This window comes from Mauremys reevesii, linkage group 4 (assembly GCF_016161935.1).
Source record: "Mauremys reevesii isolate NIE-2019 linkage group 4, ASM1616193v1, whole genome shotgun sequence".
Taxonomy (NCBI): domain Eukaryota; kingdom Metazoa; phylum Chordata; order Testudines; family Geoemydidae; genus Mauremys; species Mauremys reevesii.
Window position 1 is genome coordinate 2,012,607 of NC_052626.1, and position 18,231 is coordinate 2,030,837.

Here is an 18,231-nt window from a genome sequence, read left to right on the forward strand (position 1 = left end):
GTTTCAAATCCTCTGTTCCGTCCCTGTGTTTGCTGCAACATATCGTGTGCCTGGACTGCTTGCACTTCCCAGCACTCTGTTGCTTGTGTTGCTGCTTCTAACTCTTTTTGTTTCTGCTACTTGCCCTGCCAGGTTTGTGGCCTGTTGTCTTAGACATCTAACAGCCATGGGCATAGTTTGTAACAGTCTACATTTCCTCTTCACTACAGTCTCTGCCATTGCCTTATAAATTCCAGTCCCTGTTTCCCCATTTTCTTTTTGACTTCATATTAACCACACACACTTGTTACCCAGCGTGTCCAAATCCTATCAAACTCTGTGGGGATTTGCAGTGGGGCGATGAGAGGATTCCCTAGCTCAGAGTTTTCTGCCATCTCAGGCTGTGACCCTAAGAGCGGGCAGCTCACCACTTACCAAATCAGCGGTCGGGGTCACTGGTGCTGCAGAGTCTTGCTGGTGTTGCAATGTCAGTATTGCTGTTCTTGGAGCACCAATGTTAGTTGCAATAGCAGCGAGTGCAGCGTGTTGATTCTGCAGAGATTGATGCTACTCCTAAAGAAAGACCACAGGCTCAGTCTAGCTGCGAAGGAGCTCCGCCATGTTTATTGATGATAGAGTTCAGTCTTAGCACCCCATCTCAATGTTTACAGGTACACTAACACATACATGACCATGATGCAGCACCAGTTCAGTCAACATACCAGGATGCTGTCCCCTAGACTGGTACAAAGATACCCCTCCTTCCACTTGCCTATCATACATTGATACAAACCTGTTACATTTCATATGCTTTTCAATATTTATCCTGTACATTGCACCTGCTAGTTCAAACAAAACAGCCTCCTCCATTATTCTATCATTCCCTCCTCATCATTGTGAGGGGTCAGGGTGTTCTCTTTGAAGGTAATGCATTATATAGTTACTCGAGAAATCTGTGTGTTTAATACCAGCCAGGAATGTGCATACTTGGTTAGATGGTATTCCCACAGCTTGAATACTGCCCACAAGTCAAGTTGCCTCATCTCAGAAAAGATTTATTAGAACTGGTAAAAGTATAGAAAAGGGCAACAAGAATTCTTAGGAGGATGGAAGAGCTTCTATATGAAGAGAGATGAAAAAAATGTGAGACTGTTCAATTTACAAAAGAGATGACGGGGCAGGGATATGACAGAGGTCTATAAAATCATGACTGGATGTGGAGAAAGCGAATAAGGAAGTGTTATTTATCCTTTCACATAACAAAAGAACTTGGGGTCACCAATGAAATGAATAGGCAGCAGGTTTAAAACAAACAAAAGAAAGTATTTCTTCACACAACACACAGTCAACCTGTGGAACTCATTGCCAGAGGATATTGTGCAGGCCAAATGTATAACTGAGTGTAAAAAAGAATTAGATAAATTCATGGAGGATAGGTCCATAAATGTCTATTAGCCAAGATGGTCAGGGACACAACCCCTCCAGGTGTCTTTAAGCCTCTGACTGCCAGAAGCTGGGACTGACCAACAGGGGATGGATCATTCCATAATTGTTTGGTTCTGTTTATTCCCTCAGAAGCATCGGGCACTGGCCATTGTCAAGAGATGGGATAGTGGTCTAGATGGACTATTGGTCTGACCCACTATGCCCATTCTTATGATGTTCATAGCACTCCAGTGTTGATCATAGCAACTGGTGTTGCTAAGCAAAATAGCTGCTGTATTTCATATCAGTTGGACCTTGTTCAGGATTTGTGGCTTCATGCCTAGATTTAATGTGTTACTTTGGTTCCTCATTCAGTGTAGTATGTGCTCCATAAGCAGTTTTTGGTACCCAAATCTGCTGCTTCCCAAAAATTGCTATTTGAGACACAGATTTGTTCATTCTATTCAGGGTTTGAAGCATACTGGGGGTGGGAAGAGGCTGACTTGTGGTTGTATGTTGGTTTACACCCATTCCTGGAAGTGCTGCTTTTCAGAGATAGGCCACAGTGACTCTCCCACTGAATAGCTGCTTCCAGGAGCGAGCCAGCGGGATGTCATTGAAAGCCTATCAGGAAGTGAGTAATTTGTCAGTCAGTCTTCTACTGACATTACAAATGCATTGAGCAGATCAACAAATACTAGCACACCTGTTATTTTGACAGCGATCAACTGCGTTGACTTTATTCAAAACAATGAATTAGGCCCGAGAGCAGGAACCATGAATCAGTCCCCTCTGTCACAGTCTCTTCAGCTATAAATTGTGGTGTGATTTTTTTTCTTTTTTTTTTTTTCTAATGCACCAAAGCAATGTGGAGAGTCAAACATCACATGACTTTTTGGCTAGATCCATCCGACTGAATAGGAAGAGCAGGCCCTCAAGGAATCAATTCTGAAGCCCTTAGAGGAGAGGAAAGTGATCAGGAGCAAAAATGATTTGAGGGCTGGAGCACATGACTTATGAGGAGAGGCTGAGGGAACTGGGATTGTTTAGTCTGCAGAAGAGAAGTATGAGGGGGGATTTGATAGCAGCCTTCAACTACCTGAAGGGGGGAGGTTACAAAGACGATGGATCTAGACTGTTCTCAGTGGTACCAGACGACAGAACAAGGAGTAATGGTCTCAAGTTGCAGTGGGGGAGGTTTAGGTTGGATATTAGGAAAAACTTTTTCACTAGGAGGGTGGTGAAGCACTGGACTGGGTTACCTAGGGAGGTGGTGGAATCTCCTTCCTTAGAGGTTTTTAAGGTCAGGCTTGACAAAGCCCTGGCTGGGATGATTTAGTTGGGTTTGGTCCTGCTTTGAGTAGGGGTTTGGACTAGATGACCTCCTGAGGTCCCTTCCGACCCTGAGATTCTATGATATCTGAACAGCTCAGATTGCAATACAATCCCCCTGAGACTGGGAGTCATTCAACTACCAACCAGTTCACTGGTATGTGGGCTGAAGAGCCCCGGGAAGCATCAATGAAATGGATTCCTCCTATTTACATTTCTACTGCTGTGAGATTCATGGATGAGTCTCAGAAGAGACAATATTTAAGGATTAGTCAGGGCCCGTATGCTTCTCTCCTGCACAACGACATGTAGCGGGAACAAACCAATGTGAAAACTTTCCGTTTCCTTCAGCTTCAGAATCTGGGCACATTCTCCATTCTGTCTGGGGCCTGGTGGGAACAGCGAGCTCTGCTGCATCCTGGCATGGCAGCACTCCCAGGCCAAACTGTATGGAGCAGCTGCTAGTGCCACTGGGGGAAGTGAGCTATGACTGCAAAGCCATTCCCCTTCTCGGAACATGAAGCTGGGGGAAGATGGAGGAAGTGCTGGCTGCTGTGGGCAGCGGCTTTGATTGCTCGACCCTGTTCAAGTAACATAGTCTAATAATTCAGTAGATGCTCTCCAGAACTTACTGGGAAGAGCAACATACAGGTGGATTCCCTGCTGCCATTCCCTGGTACCCTGGCTGGAATTCAGCAAAGTCCTGGGGCTTCTTCTTAGGAGCCACCTATCGGAAATTGCTCACATGCACTGGGTAGCATGGGGCATCAGAGTAGCTGGCCCATGTGGATCCTTCCTTCAGAAGAACTGTTCTGTTGCATGGACAGCTGTGAATGGCCCATAGACTCGGGATACAGGTGCACTCATTCTTCCTTTTCCAGAGTGGGACAGTTAGTTAGATGCCCCAGACAGCGCCTCATCTCAGTAAATACCAACGTGTTCTTCCCCATGGGGGGACGCCTGTGCTTCTTTCGATCCCATTGATCATGACTTGAATGGGGCTCTGTGCAGGTGCGGAGGGGTCAGCTTGAAGGATTGGGGCCAGCTAACTCATTAGTTAAGGGTACGGTCATTAAGGAGCAAGAACTGCACAAGGTTCAACCCTGCTGGAAGGAGGATTGGGCCGATACTGTGTCTCTATTAGACGATTGACTAATCTCAGTAAAGTACTCTTTAATATTCAGTATTCAGATACATTCCTCATCAGTCACAGAGCTTTCACTAACTAATGCAGCAAAATACATTCATTGGAAATGAAGAACTATCCCCCCGAAAGCTGGGTAATCAATACCGTGGTGTCTGCACTGATCCCTGGGTGATCAGCAAGCACAAGAGATTGTATTCCCACTGCCGAGAAATGATTTCTCCTCTGCTGTACAATACCAACACATAAAACATATCTGCTTGATCTACAGGGTAGCAGTCCCCCAACAGACCATTTAATAGGCTTCCTATCTGTGGGGGATATTTCTATCGAGCTATCTGTGGAGCTGTGTGGAAACGCTTTGATGGCAGGGCCCTTAATCTTTGCCTTTTTCATAATATTCCTGAAATAAGAGGTAATTTATTATCTTTCTGAATGAAGTTACAAAGATTCAATCTTATTTCTAGGAAGTTTTCAAAAGGGCCTCTTTTGTATTCATTCCTTTATAGTTTTACATTTGTAAAGTATTTTAATAACCAGCATAATCTTAGCTTTATCCATTATCCAAAAAATGGCCAAGCCTTGTATTTTTTGAGACTGTAAATGTTGTACTCTGACTCATTCATTTTGCTGAAAGCCTATTTTCCTTTGCCCAACTACTCTGGAAGCAGTTATATCAATTGCCTTTTTTTCTTTAACAATTTATTACTATTACAGCTCTTTTCTATGGCTTTAAAATGTCTCTAGTTAATGATGCAGGCTATTAGAAAGCCACTTTGCACAAGTAGCTGGGAACATGTGGCTTTATTAGCAATGATGCAATCATTTATATAACTTTGAGTGAAGGAAGAGCTTTATGTACTGTGGTAGAGAGCAGAACCATGGGAGAACGTTAGCACCCAAAGTGAAAGCCACCGTTCTCTCTGTGGCCAGTTCCACCTCAGGAGGAGGTGGAGAAACCTTAGAGATTCCCCTCCCCCTCTCATTTTAATAGCAGTGAAAGCAATTTTTTAAAAAAACTGTCTTTCTACTTCTGAACTCCCTGGTAGGCCCCACAGATGGGCTGAATCCGGCACAACGTCTCTAAGGGCAAGGCAGAGTCTGGCAGGTGGCACAAAATTTGCAAACGCCGGGTTCTCAGATTCAGAGCCCACTGTCCTTCATGCTGCAGAATGAGCAGGAGAGAGATAAGCCCAGCCATTGCTGGGACTCATGGACCCTAAGACTGTGTTTGATCCCAAGAATTGGTATCTCCTTGGCATTATGGGGACTTATTCCAACCCAGCCAGTGAGACATGAAGCAAGCAGCAGTGGGAAGGGGATATTTGGGGTCATTGCCCTCTTCTCTCCAGCTTTTCACAGGATCAAGAGGAGTTTTGGTTTCATCTGACACAATCATTAAAGCTCATCTGGTTTAGTGTAATTACGGAAACTGATATCTTACCTGCTGCTTTCAAATAACCTTCCTCTTTTAAATTTAAGTTCTGGAACTTGAGCAACAAAATTTAAACAAAAACTGCTTCATTGATCCTCTCTGGAAGTCTGTTTTTGCCAACAGGTGTAAATTCTGATTTGTTCTAATGCAGAGAGTGTAGTGGAAAGAGAGAGCCTGAGACATGAGGCCTCATTTAAAAGTTCTAATGTAAGACCTAAGATCCAAACACAGTCAAGCCCTGCTGATATAAAGCAGAGTTGGCAAGAGTCAGGCTGAGTCAGGTCCTGCTCTGTTACAAAGCAGAGGCCTGCTTGCAGGGTCACTATCCGATACATGAACTTGACAAGAACAAGACGAGTGTCACAGAAACACAAGCGCTCCTAGGCACTAAGTATTCATGTAAACACATTCCAAAAGGATCGTGCCAGTACACCCTGCTACCAGTTTATGGTGTAAACACGTTTCCCGAAGCTGATACCAGGACACACTAACCACTCTGAAAGAGAAGGTCAGGATGACAGGGTGATGGATAGAGATGTTTTGATCCAACTAACATGTACAAGGCAAAGGGTGGTAACTAACCACGTCCGAAGGGCAATATGTAACTTGTCTGTATCAGTGTATAAAAGAGGGGTTGCAGAGGGGGTGTCTTTGGCCAGCCAAGCGGGGAGTGGAAAGTCCTGCCACTCACTGAGCTAGTCCATTGTAACAGGCATACATGTGTTAATGGTCCAGTAGAGTCTACGGGATGCTAGGACCAGGCTTCATTGACAATGAACCTGGCCGGGTGCCTTTGCTACTTAAACGGGTCTGTGGTCTTTTGGGCAGTTTGACTGGAGCCTGCTGTACAGGCCGTGGGGCCAGAGCCAGCGCAGCACACGGAGAACACACGCAGCCAAGAACCAGCTGTAGACACCTCATGCTTCCAAAGTACCACATGTGGTTGATATTTCTCTAAGGAAGAGTTAAGGACCCATGAAAATGCCAAAGCGATTTATCTTTGACTTTAAAAAGTTTTAGCAAGTTTCACATGTAAATATGTGATCTAAAAAGCTGGAGGTCAAACATTGCTCTGTGTGTGTGTGTGTGTGTGTGTGTGTAATTAGATGGGCCACAGCAGAACTTTCTTCACCAGAAAAAAACTGTAGTTAACATGTCAATTTCTTGTGAATTTTTTGCTTAGACAAGAAGACTCTGTTCCCACACAGCCCTCTGTTCCCCCGAAATGTCCCAAAATCAAAAATTAGCAGTGAGGATATTTACGATAACATGCCAATCATAGGAAATTCAGGATAAGTTCTAAGTGCTCGCTTCCACAGAGCCACTTGAGAAGCCAGTGTAACCACATAGCCCCAGGATGTGCACTAGAGGGAAAACTCTCTGAGCGGGTGCCAGGAGACACAGAGGGATGTGTCCAGGTTTCGAGCTGCAGCCACGCGGTTCTAGGACCAGGCCCCACACATACATAACCTCTCTCCTCAGGAGAGAAACTCAGTTTTCCTAGTGCACTTTCTGCTGCTGTGAATTTGGGTGGGGTGTTTTTGCACAGAAGATGGTGAAAGCCAGTCAATCTCTATGATAGCTGCAAAAAGCGAATATTGCCTTAACAAACAGTGGTGGCAATTCAGATATTTCTGGGGCAGAGGGGGGCAAATTCCAGTCCCTCCCCCAACCCCAAGCAGAGAACCTGTTCCAGTCCCTGCTCATTTCCTCCTTTCACAGGGATCTCAAGTCTTCTATGGCCAGAGTGTCTTCCCTCTCTTTTGACCACACAACGCATGAGCCACCAGCTCTCAACATTTCAGCAGATTCCCCATGTGTCACCAGACAGGACCAGATTCCAAGTGAATCACATCACAACACCATTTGGCCCATCTGTATGAAGGGGCAGCGGGGCCAAATTTCAGTGAGTGGAATTGTCAAATTTCAGTGGTGTTGCAACCACCCAGTTAGAATGACAATCCACACTGCTCCAGCAGCAGGCGTACTGCCACCGGACTCCTCGTTGTTTTGGTGATATAGTACAGGACTCCTGCTTAAAAGTGTTTGCTATGGCACAAGGGGAAAGCCAACTAAATAAAGACAAAAATATCCTCTGGATTATTTAAGTTTATGTTCCTACTTTAAAATTTGAATTCAGAAGAAAAGTTTTAAAAGTTCCACATCACAATTGAGAAAATGACTGTCTAAACATGGTCCTTCTGCATCATAATGTGCTTCAAGCAGGAAGAACTATACATGATAAAACAGCAACTTTAGAAGGTACCACCTACATGTTAGAGCAAATCTCTGAAGATAATTAAAATATAGGGCCAATATGAATCATGATTACATCTTCCAAATATATTGCTGGTGCTACCAGGAATGAAAGGCTTATATTTAAAAAAAAAAAAAGCAACCAGGTGCTCTGAATTCTCTTAAAAGTATAATTGTGACATTTACTTTGAAAATACCAAGAGTAATGAGAGGTCATATGGTCAGCATGCAGCTTTCATCAGTGATAACTATATAAAAATGCAGGCTGCTTTGAACAGTGCAACCGTTGCTCTTATTTCAACTGAGACACTTCCAAACCAAGAGGACAGGTGAAAAAGTTTTAAAACTTTGCTCCTTTTAAAACGACATGCTCTCGAAGTCCTGAGAACATGTCATTGATAGTTGGAAAAGTAGTTTGCAAATATACTTTTTTTTTTTTTTAAATTATAGTTGTGCGTTAAGTTCTCCTGTAGCGTGCTCCATTGCTTGCAGTGGAGATGGAAATCTGATCAGAAACATAGTTCAGCCTGGGCAATAGTAGTTTCAGTTCATTCAAACTGCACTATCCATGTGCCTTAATCACAAACCGGTGTCAGAAGCTTTAATTTACCAGTCAGGACTTGGGCGACATTGTGTCAAACTTTCTTTTGTAAATAAAAATCACTCGGAAAATTTTCTTACAAAGAGATAGAATAATAAAATATCAGGGTTGGAAGGGACCTCAGGAGGTATCTAGTCCCACCCCCTGTTCAAACCAGGACCAATCCCCAACTAAATCATCCCAGCCAGGCCTTTGTCAGCCTGACCTTAAAAACCTCTAAGGAAGGAGATTCCACCCCCTCCCTAGGGAACCCATTCCAGTGCTTCACCACCTTCTTAGTGAGTTTTTCTTAATAATCAACCTAAACCTCCCCCACTGCAACTTGAGACCATTACTCCTTGTTCTGTCATCTGTACCACTGAGAACAGTCTAGATCCATCCTCTTTGGAACCCCCTTTCAGGTAGTTGAAGGCAGCTATCAAATCCCCCCTCATTCTTCTCTTCTGCAGACTAAACAATCCCAGTTCCCTCAGCCTCTCCTCATAAGTCATGTGCTCCAGCCCCCTAATCATTTTTGTTGCCCTCCGCTGGACTCCTTCAAATTTTTCCACATCCTTCTTGTAGTGTGGGGCCTAAAACTGGACACAGTACTCCAGATGAGGCCTCAAATGAATTCCCCTTAGACTGCTGACTTTCCCTTTCAATGCAAGAGCAAGACAATAGAAAAGATTCTCATCTTCTCTGAAAATAAGTAAATGGTTTGTCAGAAAAGTGAAGTTATTGTCTTATGAACTAGAGAGTGGAAGTAGCCAGTTATCTTGGCATGCCCTATGCCACTGCGTGGTGCATGAAGACAATGCTGTACTACAAAAATAGCTAGTGCTTGGTTCTCTGCCAAGGCTAATACTGCTGACGGAAAACACAATTCAAACCCTGTGCTAGGTGACCGTGTTTTAGGCCAGGTTTTGACATTAAAGGTGAGATAACCCATTTCAGTCACAAGTGAGTCTCAGCAGAGAGGTTGCATACTACAGTGACCTTGCCTGAGAGAAGTGCCCTGATTTGAAAATCATACTTGAAACCAATTGAGTCCATTTCTTTGAAATTAAGAGCAACAAGATGTCTTCAGAGTACGTAGTATTCTTCTGATGTTCAGTTTCTCTAGTGATTTTATTTTTAAGAACACATTGAGAAAGAATAACTCTATTTTTAACCTGGCAGGTACATTGGTTTCTGTAATAGCTGTGATGAAGCAGTTTGTGAGTTTGTTTTGTTTTTAATTGCTGCAAACATTGGTTATATGGCAAATCTACTGGCTCTTGAAAGCTTTGTTGGTCCAAACTTCTAGCACAAAGTGCCTGGAGGGATCTGCCCCTAAAGCCAGTGTATCTGAACCCACAAGGACCATGTGAGTGCAAAGGAACTGCAGCGGCTTCTGCTCCATCTCTTCTCCCTGGTGACAGGGTAGGTGGCATGGCCTCTTGGGGCCAGGGTGGGCTTTATGAACAACAGGGCCTGATTTGAATACTCGGTGGTGGTCTGGGTCTTCGGCGGCACTTCAGCGGCGGGGGATCTGCTCCGGGTCTTCCGCGGCACCAAAGGACCCCCCGCCACCAAAATGCCACCGAAGCCCCAGAGCGGACCACCTCCACTGCCAGGTGAGTAAAATAAATAAATAAAAAGACGCCTAAGGCACAAGGCCCTCTTAGGCACTGGGGAATTGGAGGAACCAGCTTAAAGCCGGCCCTACTTGGGGCTATCAGTAGCTGAGGGTTAATTTAATTTAGAGGCACACAGAGGCTACTGTAGATTATTCAGGGGCCTGGCCCTGCCCAGAGAGTCCCCAGGACTGGGAGAGTGCAGGCCCATGCTGTGTGCAGTTCAGCTAGATCCCAGATATAGGCCAATATAACTGGTAAAGAAGAAATGAGAATTTATTATTTGTTAGTGCAGTTTATTACCAGGCAAAATCTATAGCAAAGGGATACATTCCCTTGTGTGAATGGATGAGACACTTGCTGTGACAGAGCTAATTAGGCTCTTGGGAGAATTTATGCGCAGCTAATAAGAAGCAGAGCTAAATGTTGTCTTAATTTACCCTCAAACTCACAAAAAAATGTTGTTCATTCAAGTTGCACTAATTAAGCCAACATTCATTAACCCTTCCTTCCTAGATAGAGACCCAGGGCAGCAGAGAAGAATTAAGCCACTTCTTTTCCATTGAGTAATTCTGCTTTTCATGAACCTTCAAACACTGATCCAAAATGCTGTATTTGACGACCAGTGGTCCTAATCCCCATCAACAGTAGCAGTTCTTCTACCCTCCATGCCGTCAGTTATCAGATTGGTCTTTGTCAGTTGTTCTAAGTCACTGTTGTTCAAATCCCGTATCTGGAGTAGAAGCTGGGGCTGTGATTTTTGGATAGCTAGAGCTCTTAGGAGCTTTTGTTATGTACTGTGTATCTTCCTGCCTCACCTCTGCCTTCTACACAGAATTCCAGAAAAGACAGCACCTGGCACACCTGGGTTAGTGTGTTTGCTCTATGCTGAACACAAAGGAGCTAACTGGTCTTGAAAACATAAGGATTCCCCACAACTGAACTTGGAAGTGCCGTAAGTCTTGTTGAAAGTCTGTGTTCAAGAGGTCTCTAGTTTAGTTTTTGAGACTCAGGTTTTGAATAGTTCAGATAAGGGTTGGGGCAGCATCTGAATTTCTGCATGTTTATCCAGACTGCACTTGAACTCTGAACCTTGTGCGACTCACCCGTCATTAGTGCACAAGCAACTGGTAAGATGGGAAGTGCTGCAGTGAGCTTCCTAACGTGCAGAGCTGGCAGGCGAGGCAAAGGCATATGTTTGCTAGTGTGCTGTGGTGCAATACAGGCTTAGGAATCATCTGGAATCAGCAAGGCCTTCTCCTCTATTACAGCTGCAGCATTCCTCCTCACCGCTGGCTTTATGATGATCTGGGATAGCTAAGTTCCCGGGCAGTGATCCTCATTAAAATGTGTGAGGAATAAAGTACTGGCTGTTAAATGAAAGGTGAATTAGAGGGATACACACTGCTTATGGGGGAGGAAGGACAGAAAATGGGACATATTGTTCTTGTGCTTTGAAAAGCAGTAATGAACCACGTGATTAAAATGTAACACCACCAATTTACACATGTATCAGTAAGATCAGAATCTGACCCTAAATTTGTTTTTCCTCTCTTCTCTTCATGTGAACATTTCATAATTGAGAATAATGGAGTAAGAATGCCATTGTGTATTGGTTCTGCTAACTGCAAATTCCTTTTTCTCTCAGTATGGCTGTGCAGAATGTCTCTTGCATTGACTCCGTTTCTTGCACAGCACGTGTTACAACTGTTATTGGAGGGAAGGGATATTTCTGCTCAACGTGTCACTGAAATGCCCCCAAGTTTATCAGCACTACCATGTTGCTGTTGTTTTCATAGAATCTCAGGGTTGGAAGGGACCTCAGGAGGTCATCTAGTCTCACCCCCTGCTCAAAGCAGGACCAATTCCCAAGTAAATCATCCCAGCCAGGGCTTTATCAAGCCTGACCTTAAAAACCTCTAAGGAAGGAGATTCCACCACCTCCCTAGGTAACCCATTCCAGTGCTTCACCACCCTCCTAGTGAAATATTGTTTCCTAATATCCAACCTAGACCTCCCCCACTTCAACTTTAGACCATTATTCCTTGTCAGGGGCGGCTCCAGGCACCAGCACGCCAAGCATGTGCTTGGGGCGGCAAGCCACTGGGGGCGCTCTGCCGGTCACCACGAGGATCCGTTGGTCCCGTGGCTTCGGCCAAAGGCAGCCTGCCTGCCATGCTTGGGGCAGCAAAATGCCTAGAGCCGCCCCTGCTCCTTGTTCTGTCATCTGCCACCACTGAGAACAGTCTAGTTTAAATTCTTACTGCTCGGAGTAAGAGCATCATCAGAGCCCATTTTAATATGGTCTTTGGAATGATTTAATTTGAGATTTTTAATTTGATTCTGGTTGGTTGTTCTCAGGTAGGAATGCTGGGCAGAGCATATACAATCTTCAGGAACTCAGACAAACTGGTACGCGGTGGGTCAATTCTGGCTATCATTTCTTTCCCATGGCCAGAATGATGTGCTGCCTTTTACACCCTAGGTTGTTCATGGCCATGCCGATAGGAAGGCAATGGCCTCACTTGTTTTACCATTGCCTTCTTGAGAATCATTACAAAGAAATAAAAACAAAAATTGTTTGTTTGTTTTTAAACCCAAGATGTGTTTCCTGGCATCGTGCTGGAAATCAGCTGCATTGTCCTGGTGCCGAACCAGAGTGCTGGTCACGGGCAGCCTTTGCACCAGCAGCTCATGCCCTCCACCTGCTGTCAATGGTGCACTGCTGGCTTCAGCTCTATGTTACCATGTCTTCATCCAGGAAATAAGAGTTACGAGAAGTAAACTGTAGCTCTCAAGCTCTTGAGTCTTTAGTTCTGTGAATAATGGAAGGGACTCAGCCCATGATGTGTGGGCTGCCCTCCGTCTAAGCATAATGCCCAGAGGTAGATCCCTGATGTGTGGGCTGCAGCCATTCTGAATAACACAGTTGGTGAGGCTGGGCCCCTGGGATTTGTAAGTGTGACAAAGTGGGAATGTTCTTGTGTTATTTGAATACTGAGTGGGGAGTACTGACCTGGGAAGGTTGCAGGGAAGTTGTGCTGGGACTGCTGGCATTGGGGAAGGGAGGATACCTGAGCATGTAACAGGAGAACCCAGGAGCGGGGTTGGAGGCCAGGTAACACCTCTGCCCGGGAAACTGGACAAAGGACACAAAGGCTGGGAGAGGAGCCGGGGGGAGGCCAGAAAGGAGTCGGCTGGAGGGAGTTTCAGTTTGGAGCTGGCTGGGAAATGGAGAGGGGAGCCCCAACAGGGCTGTGGCCTACCTGGGGCCCCAGATGGACCTAAATAAAGGGGGTCCTTTTGTCTGTACCGGCAAGACCTGTCCTGGACTGTGTTCCTGTCATCTAAATAAACCTTCTGTTTTACTGGCTGGCTGAGAGTCGCGGTGAATTGCAGGAAGCCGGGGGTGCAGGGCCTGGTCTCCCCCCACACTCCATGACAGTAAGCAAACATGTGCTGTGTGGGAGAGTCTCCTTCCCCCACTTCAGCATGTCATAGCTTTACTGAGCTGGCACTTGGAAGAAAGCCTCATGTCAAAAATAAAACCCGGTATATATAACACCACAGCCTTGACACAAGCAAAGGACAGTGTAACAGTTATGGTGGAATTCAACAAAAACCCACTGTCAGGTTGTTTCAAAATGTTTAAAACCTTTGAAAAGAGCCTTCTGGGTTTCAGGGAATCTCTTAAAGGCAGGTCTCCTGAGAGCTGTCCTGGGAAGTAAATGGCATCCCTGTATGTTGTGGTTTACTGGGACCACATATACCTTTCTAACACAAGAGAAGATGTCATATGCCCCGGCACAGAGAACAGTAATAGCCTGAGTCATTCTGCGTGGCCCTGTGGTGACTATCTCCTGTGAGAGGTACCCGCCGCTGTCGGAGACATCTGGACCAATAGTGCCGTGATGGGGTCTGCGTTTTCCAGGAAAGGTTCTGGATTCTGCTGCTGGTTGTATTTTCCCCTGTCTTCATGAGGTTTGATAAAGCTATGCTGAAATGGTTCTTCACTATTCTGGGGCTCATGGTCATCCGAGACTAGGGTGCCCATTGCCAGGAGGTGAATGGTCCCACTATATACCCACTCATATCCCTTCAACACCATGCCTCAGACTCACAGCACTTACACTGCACTGAAAGCCTTGTGAGATCCCTGTGGCCATGGGTAAATTTCACCCTTAAGAGTAAAAGGGAATGAAACTGTACTGGTGAAAAATCCAAAAGATAGTAGGGTATTTTGGCACAAAGCCTCCTTCCTGGAAATACAGTGGTGCTTTGTGCCAGGAAGGGCTGCAGATCATTTCAAGTTGTCAGGAATCACATTTTATAATTTTTTTTTAGTATATTTAATAGTAAACATCAGCTTGGAAGCTATTGAACAATTTAATAGGTGAAAACTATCTACTTCATCTCACACTTTAAATCTTTATTAGCCTTCTCTTCAAATCGATATTTCAGCTGGAGAGTTTCCTGAGTATCTAGAAGTGTTCCAGGAGGAATGACTATGTAATGAAAGAGGATGGATAGAGAGCGGTGTGTACATGTGCGCACACAGACATGCACTGGAACAGCAGAATGCAATAGTAGCAGAGAACTGTCAATGGGAATTGGCTTCCCTTACAAACCTTCTATAGCAGACATTTGTTTTTCAAAGAGGCGGCATACAGTAGTGTCATACAATGGGAATGTCTACACTATTATTTTGATATTTATTGCAACTTATCTACAATCTTCAATTTAGTTCAGCCACCAGGCTGCTGTCCATGTAGACTCTGTGTTAAAACTGGTAGATAGGATGACTTGCACACTTCAAATTGCTCATGAAATATTTCCCATATTTTACTTTGTTGTTTTGTTGTTTGTGTTGTAGTGTCACACGGATCAGATATTTCTCATTACAAAGCTCACCTCAACAACTGTAAAGATGGGCCAGGCCAGGGGGTTGATTTTCAAAAATAAATAAAAAATAATCATAAATTGTGTGAGTGGGTGAGCAGGACCTTTCATTGGAATGGCCTTGAGAGGTGATGTAAGGAGGAGCCAGAAGAAGCCATTTGTCACTCACAACAGGAAGTTTTATTGCTTCTGTAAAACCCAGGAACTAAACTGCATATTCTTGTGCCCCATCTACTGGCATCTTCCCTGCTAACTGTTTACACCTGTATACAGAGACCTGGTGTAACTCCTGCTTCCTCCACCTCCCACAGATCACGACTGACCCCGAGAGCCAGGTCTTCTGAGAGATATCAAGGGCAGCCTCAGGAGTGGGGAGAGGCTGGAGATGGAGACCTGCAAAGAGGCTACTGACGGACTCCAGGGAGGAACCAGGTTCGTTGCTATTACAGACTGAGCTCACCCACTTATATTTAATAACATATTTGTAGGTGTATGTCAGTTAAATGGATTCCTACTTGTTATGCCAGTTTGTAGTGCAGCTTTTGCTGAAATGCCCTTGCAAGAAAATAACATGGATCTTACACCCAACGCTGGAAACGTGTAGTGATATTGCAACCACTCTCCACCTTGCCTATAGGCATGTCCCCTGACATTCTCCTGTCTGCTAACGGTTAGAGTTTGTCCTGAACGAGTGGGAGACCTGCACTTTAGTACTAACCTCCTATATCTTGTAGAGCGAAAAAATTACAGTAACCCCAGGTCAGGGGGAACATTTACTGTAGTGCTTGAAAATAATGTAGCTATATTAATTCGGGGACAGAAATAGCACTCACATTTCAAATGCTGTGGATATTCCATTTTCTCAAGAGATGTCTGCTGTATAGAATTGCCTGTCCAATGGAGGTATTAGTATTTGCTAAAAATATTTGCATAGTAACCTATCCTGTAGCGAAAAATAGACCCTCTGTTAACTATTTTATAGCTTGCAATAGTGAGCTGGGCGTGTGCTTTACAGGACAGGTAGGAAGTTACGGTCCCTTCCCCAGAGAGGATGCAATCTGATTCGAGATGAGCCATATTTTGGTAAGAGGGTGTGGCATCCAGCCAGTCGATAATGGCGCTGCTTGGTTTTTCCATTCCCCTGCAGTGGTGATGACAGCGGCAGTTTTCAAAACAAAAAGCAAAGCTGAAAAGAGCCTGGTTATGCAATGACACACAAAACTGAGAACTGTTACTTGATCCAGCGCGATAGGAAATGTCCTCCACCGAATAACAATAATCAATAATAATCAATGGTCATTGGCCATTTCAGCTGCTATTAAATCAGTTATTCATAGATTCAAGGCCAGGAGGGACATCCGTGACACTGTAGTTTGACCTTCTGTAAAACACAGGCCACAGAACTTCCTCAAAATAATTCCCAGAGCAGATCTTTTAGCAAAATATCCGATTTTGATTTAAAAATTAACAGTGATGGAGACTCCAACACAAACTTGGGTAAATTGTTCCACTAGTAAATTACTTTCACCATTAAAAATGTCCACGTTATTTCCAGTCTGAATTTGTCTAGCTTCAGCTTCCAAACACTGGATCATGTTACATGTTTCTCTGCTACATTGAAGAGCCCTTTGTTAAATATTTGGTCTCTCTGTAGGTATTTAGCCATGGTGGCACTTCTTTGGTTCTCTTACTATGTTTTTTTCTTTTAATTTGGGGGTATATATTTATGTTAAGCCTCTTTTAAAGGGTCTTTTAAAAGTTTCCATGCAGCTTGCAGGGATTTCACTTTTGGTGCTTTACGTTTTAATTTCTGTGTAACTAACCTCCTCATTTTTATGTAGTCCCCCTTTCAGACATTAAATGCTACAGTGTCGGGCTGCTGTGGTGCTTTCCCCACCACAGGGATGTTAAATTTAATTTATATTATGGTCACTATTACCAAGTGGTCCAGATATATTCATCTCGTGGGCCAGATGCTGTGCTCCACTTAGGACTAAATCAAGAATTGCCGCTCCTCTTGTGGGTTCCAGGACTAGCTGCTCCAAGAAGCAGTTATTTAAGGTGTCAAGAAACTTCATCTCTGCACCCTGTCCTGAGGTGACATGTCTCCAATCAATATGGGGAGAGTTGAAATCCCCCATTATTATTGAGTATCAGAGGGGTAGCCGTGTTAGTCTGGATCTGTAAAAAGCGACAAAGAATCCTGTGGCACCTTATAGACTAACAGATGTATTGGAGCATGAGCTTTCGTGGGTGAATACCCATTTCGTCGGACGCAATATGTCTGTTAGTCTATAAAGTGCGACAGGACTCTTTGTCACTTTTTACATTATTATTGAGTTTTTTTATTTTAACTGACTCTCTAATCTCCCTGAGCATTTCACAGTCACTATCATCATCCTGGTCAGGTGGTGGTTAATATATCCTTACTGCTATATGCACAATCTTCCCAAGGAGCTCCTAGGTATACAGGAGAGAGGCTACTTCTGGGGGACGTCCTAAGAAGTATGGCACCCAGGATTTCTGAGTTATTTAGCCAAAGAGTAAAATGGAATGAAATGTATGTACAGGTGCTAGTACCAACTCCTTTAGACAGCAGAACTCTGAGGTTCTGGAGAGTGAACTTTCTTTCTTTCTTTCTTTCTTTCTTTCTGTGTGATTAGTCAGTCAAAAGTCAGGGAATGGTAACTTTAACTATGTCCTCGTGTGTAAATATTACAGTTTAATTGTTAAGTATCAGAGGGGTAGCCGTGTTAGTCTGGATCTGTAAAAGCAGCAAAGAGTGCTGTGGCACCTTATAGACTAACAGACGTTTTGGAGCATGAGCTTTCGTGGGTGAATACCCACTTCATCGGATGCATGTAGTGGAAATTTCCAGGAGCAGGTATATATATGCAAGCAAGAAGCAGGCTAGAGATAACGAGGTTAGTTCAGTCAGGGAGGATGAGGCCCTCTTCTAGCAGCTAAGGTGTGAAAACCAAGGGAGGAGAAACTGGTTCTGTAATTGGCAAGCCATTCACAGTCTTTGTTTAATCCTGAGCTGATGGTGTCAAATTTGCAGATGAACTGAAGCTCAGCAGTTTCTCTTTGAAGTTTGGTCCTGAAGTTTTTTTGCTGCAGGATGGCCACCTTAAGATCTGCTATTGTGCGGCCAGGGAGGTTGAAGTGTTCTATAGGTTTTTGTATATTGCCATTCCTAATATCTGATTTGTGTCCATTTATCCTTTTCCATAGAGACTGTCCAGTTTGGCCGATGTACATAGCAGAAGTGCATTGCTGGCATACGATGGCATATATTACATTGGTGGACGTGCAGCTGAATGAACCGGTGATGGTGTGGCTGATCTGGTTAGGTCCTGTGATGGTGTCGCTGGTGTAGATATGTGGGCAGAGTTGGCATCGAGGTTTGTTGCATGGATTGGTTCCTGAGTTAGTTACTATGGTGCAGGGTGCAGTTACTGGTGAGAATATGCTTCAGGTTGGCAGGTTGTCTGTGGGCAAGGACTGGCCTGCCACCCAAGGCCTGTGAAAGTGTGGGATCATTGTCCAGGATGGGTTGTAG

General features: G+C 44.4%; 1 long non-coding RNA gene across 1 annotated transcript in view; it reads left to right on the forward strand.

The window, feature by feature from the left end:
- LOC120405137 overlaps positions 1 to 18,231 on the forward strand; it is a 30,917-nt gene that overhangs the window by 10,589 nt on the left and 2,097 nt on the right. The window contains exon 2 of the long non-coding RNA XR_005598402.1: positions 14,981 to 15,101. This is a non-coding gene — a long non-coding RNA (uncharacterized LOC120405137). The remainder of the gene's footprint in view (positions 1 to 14,980; positions 15,102 to 18,231) is intronic.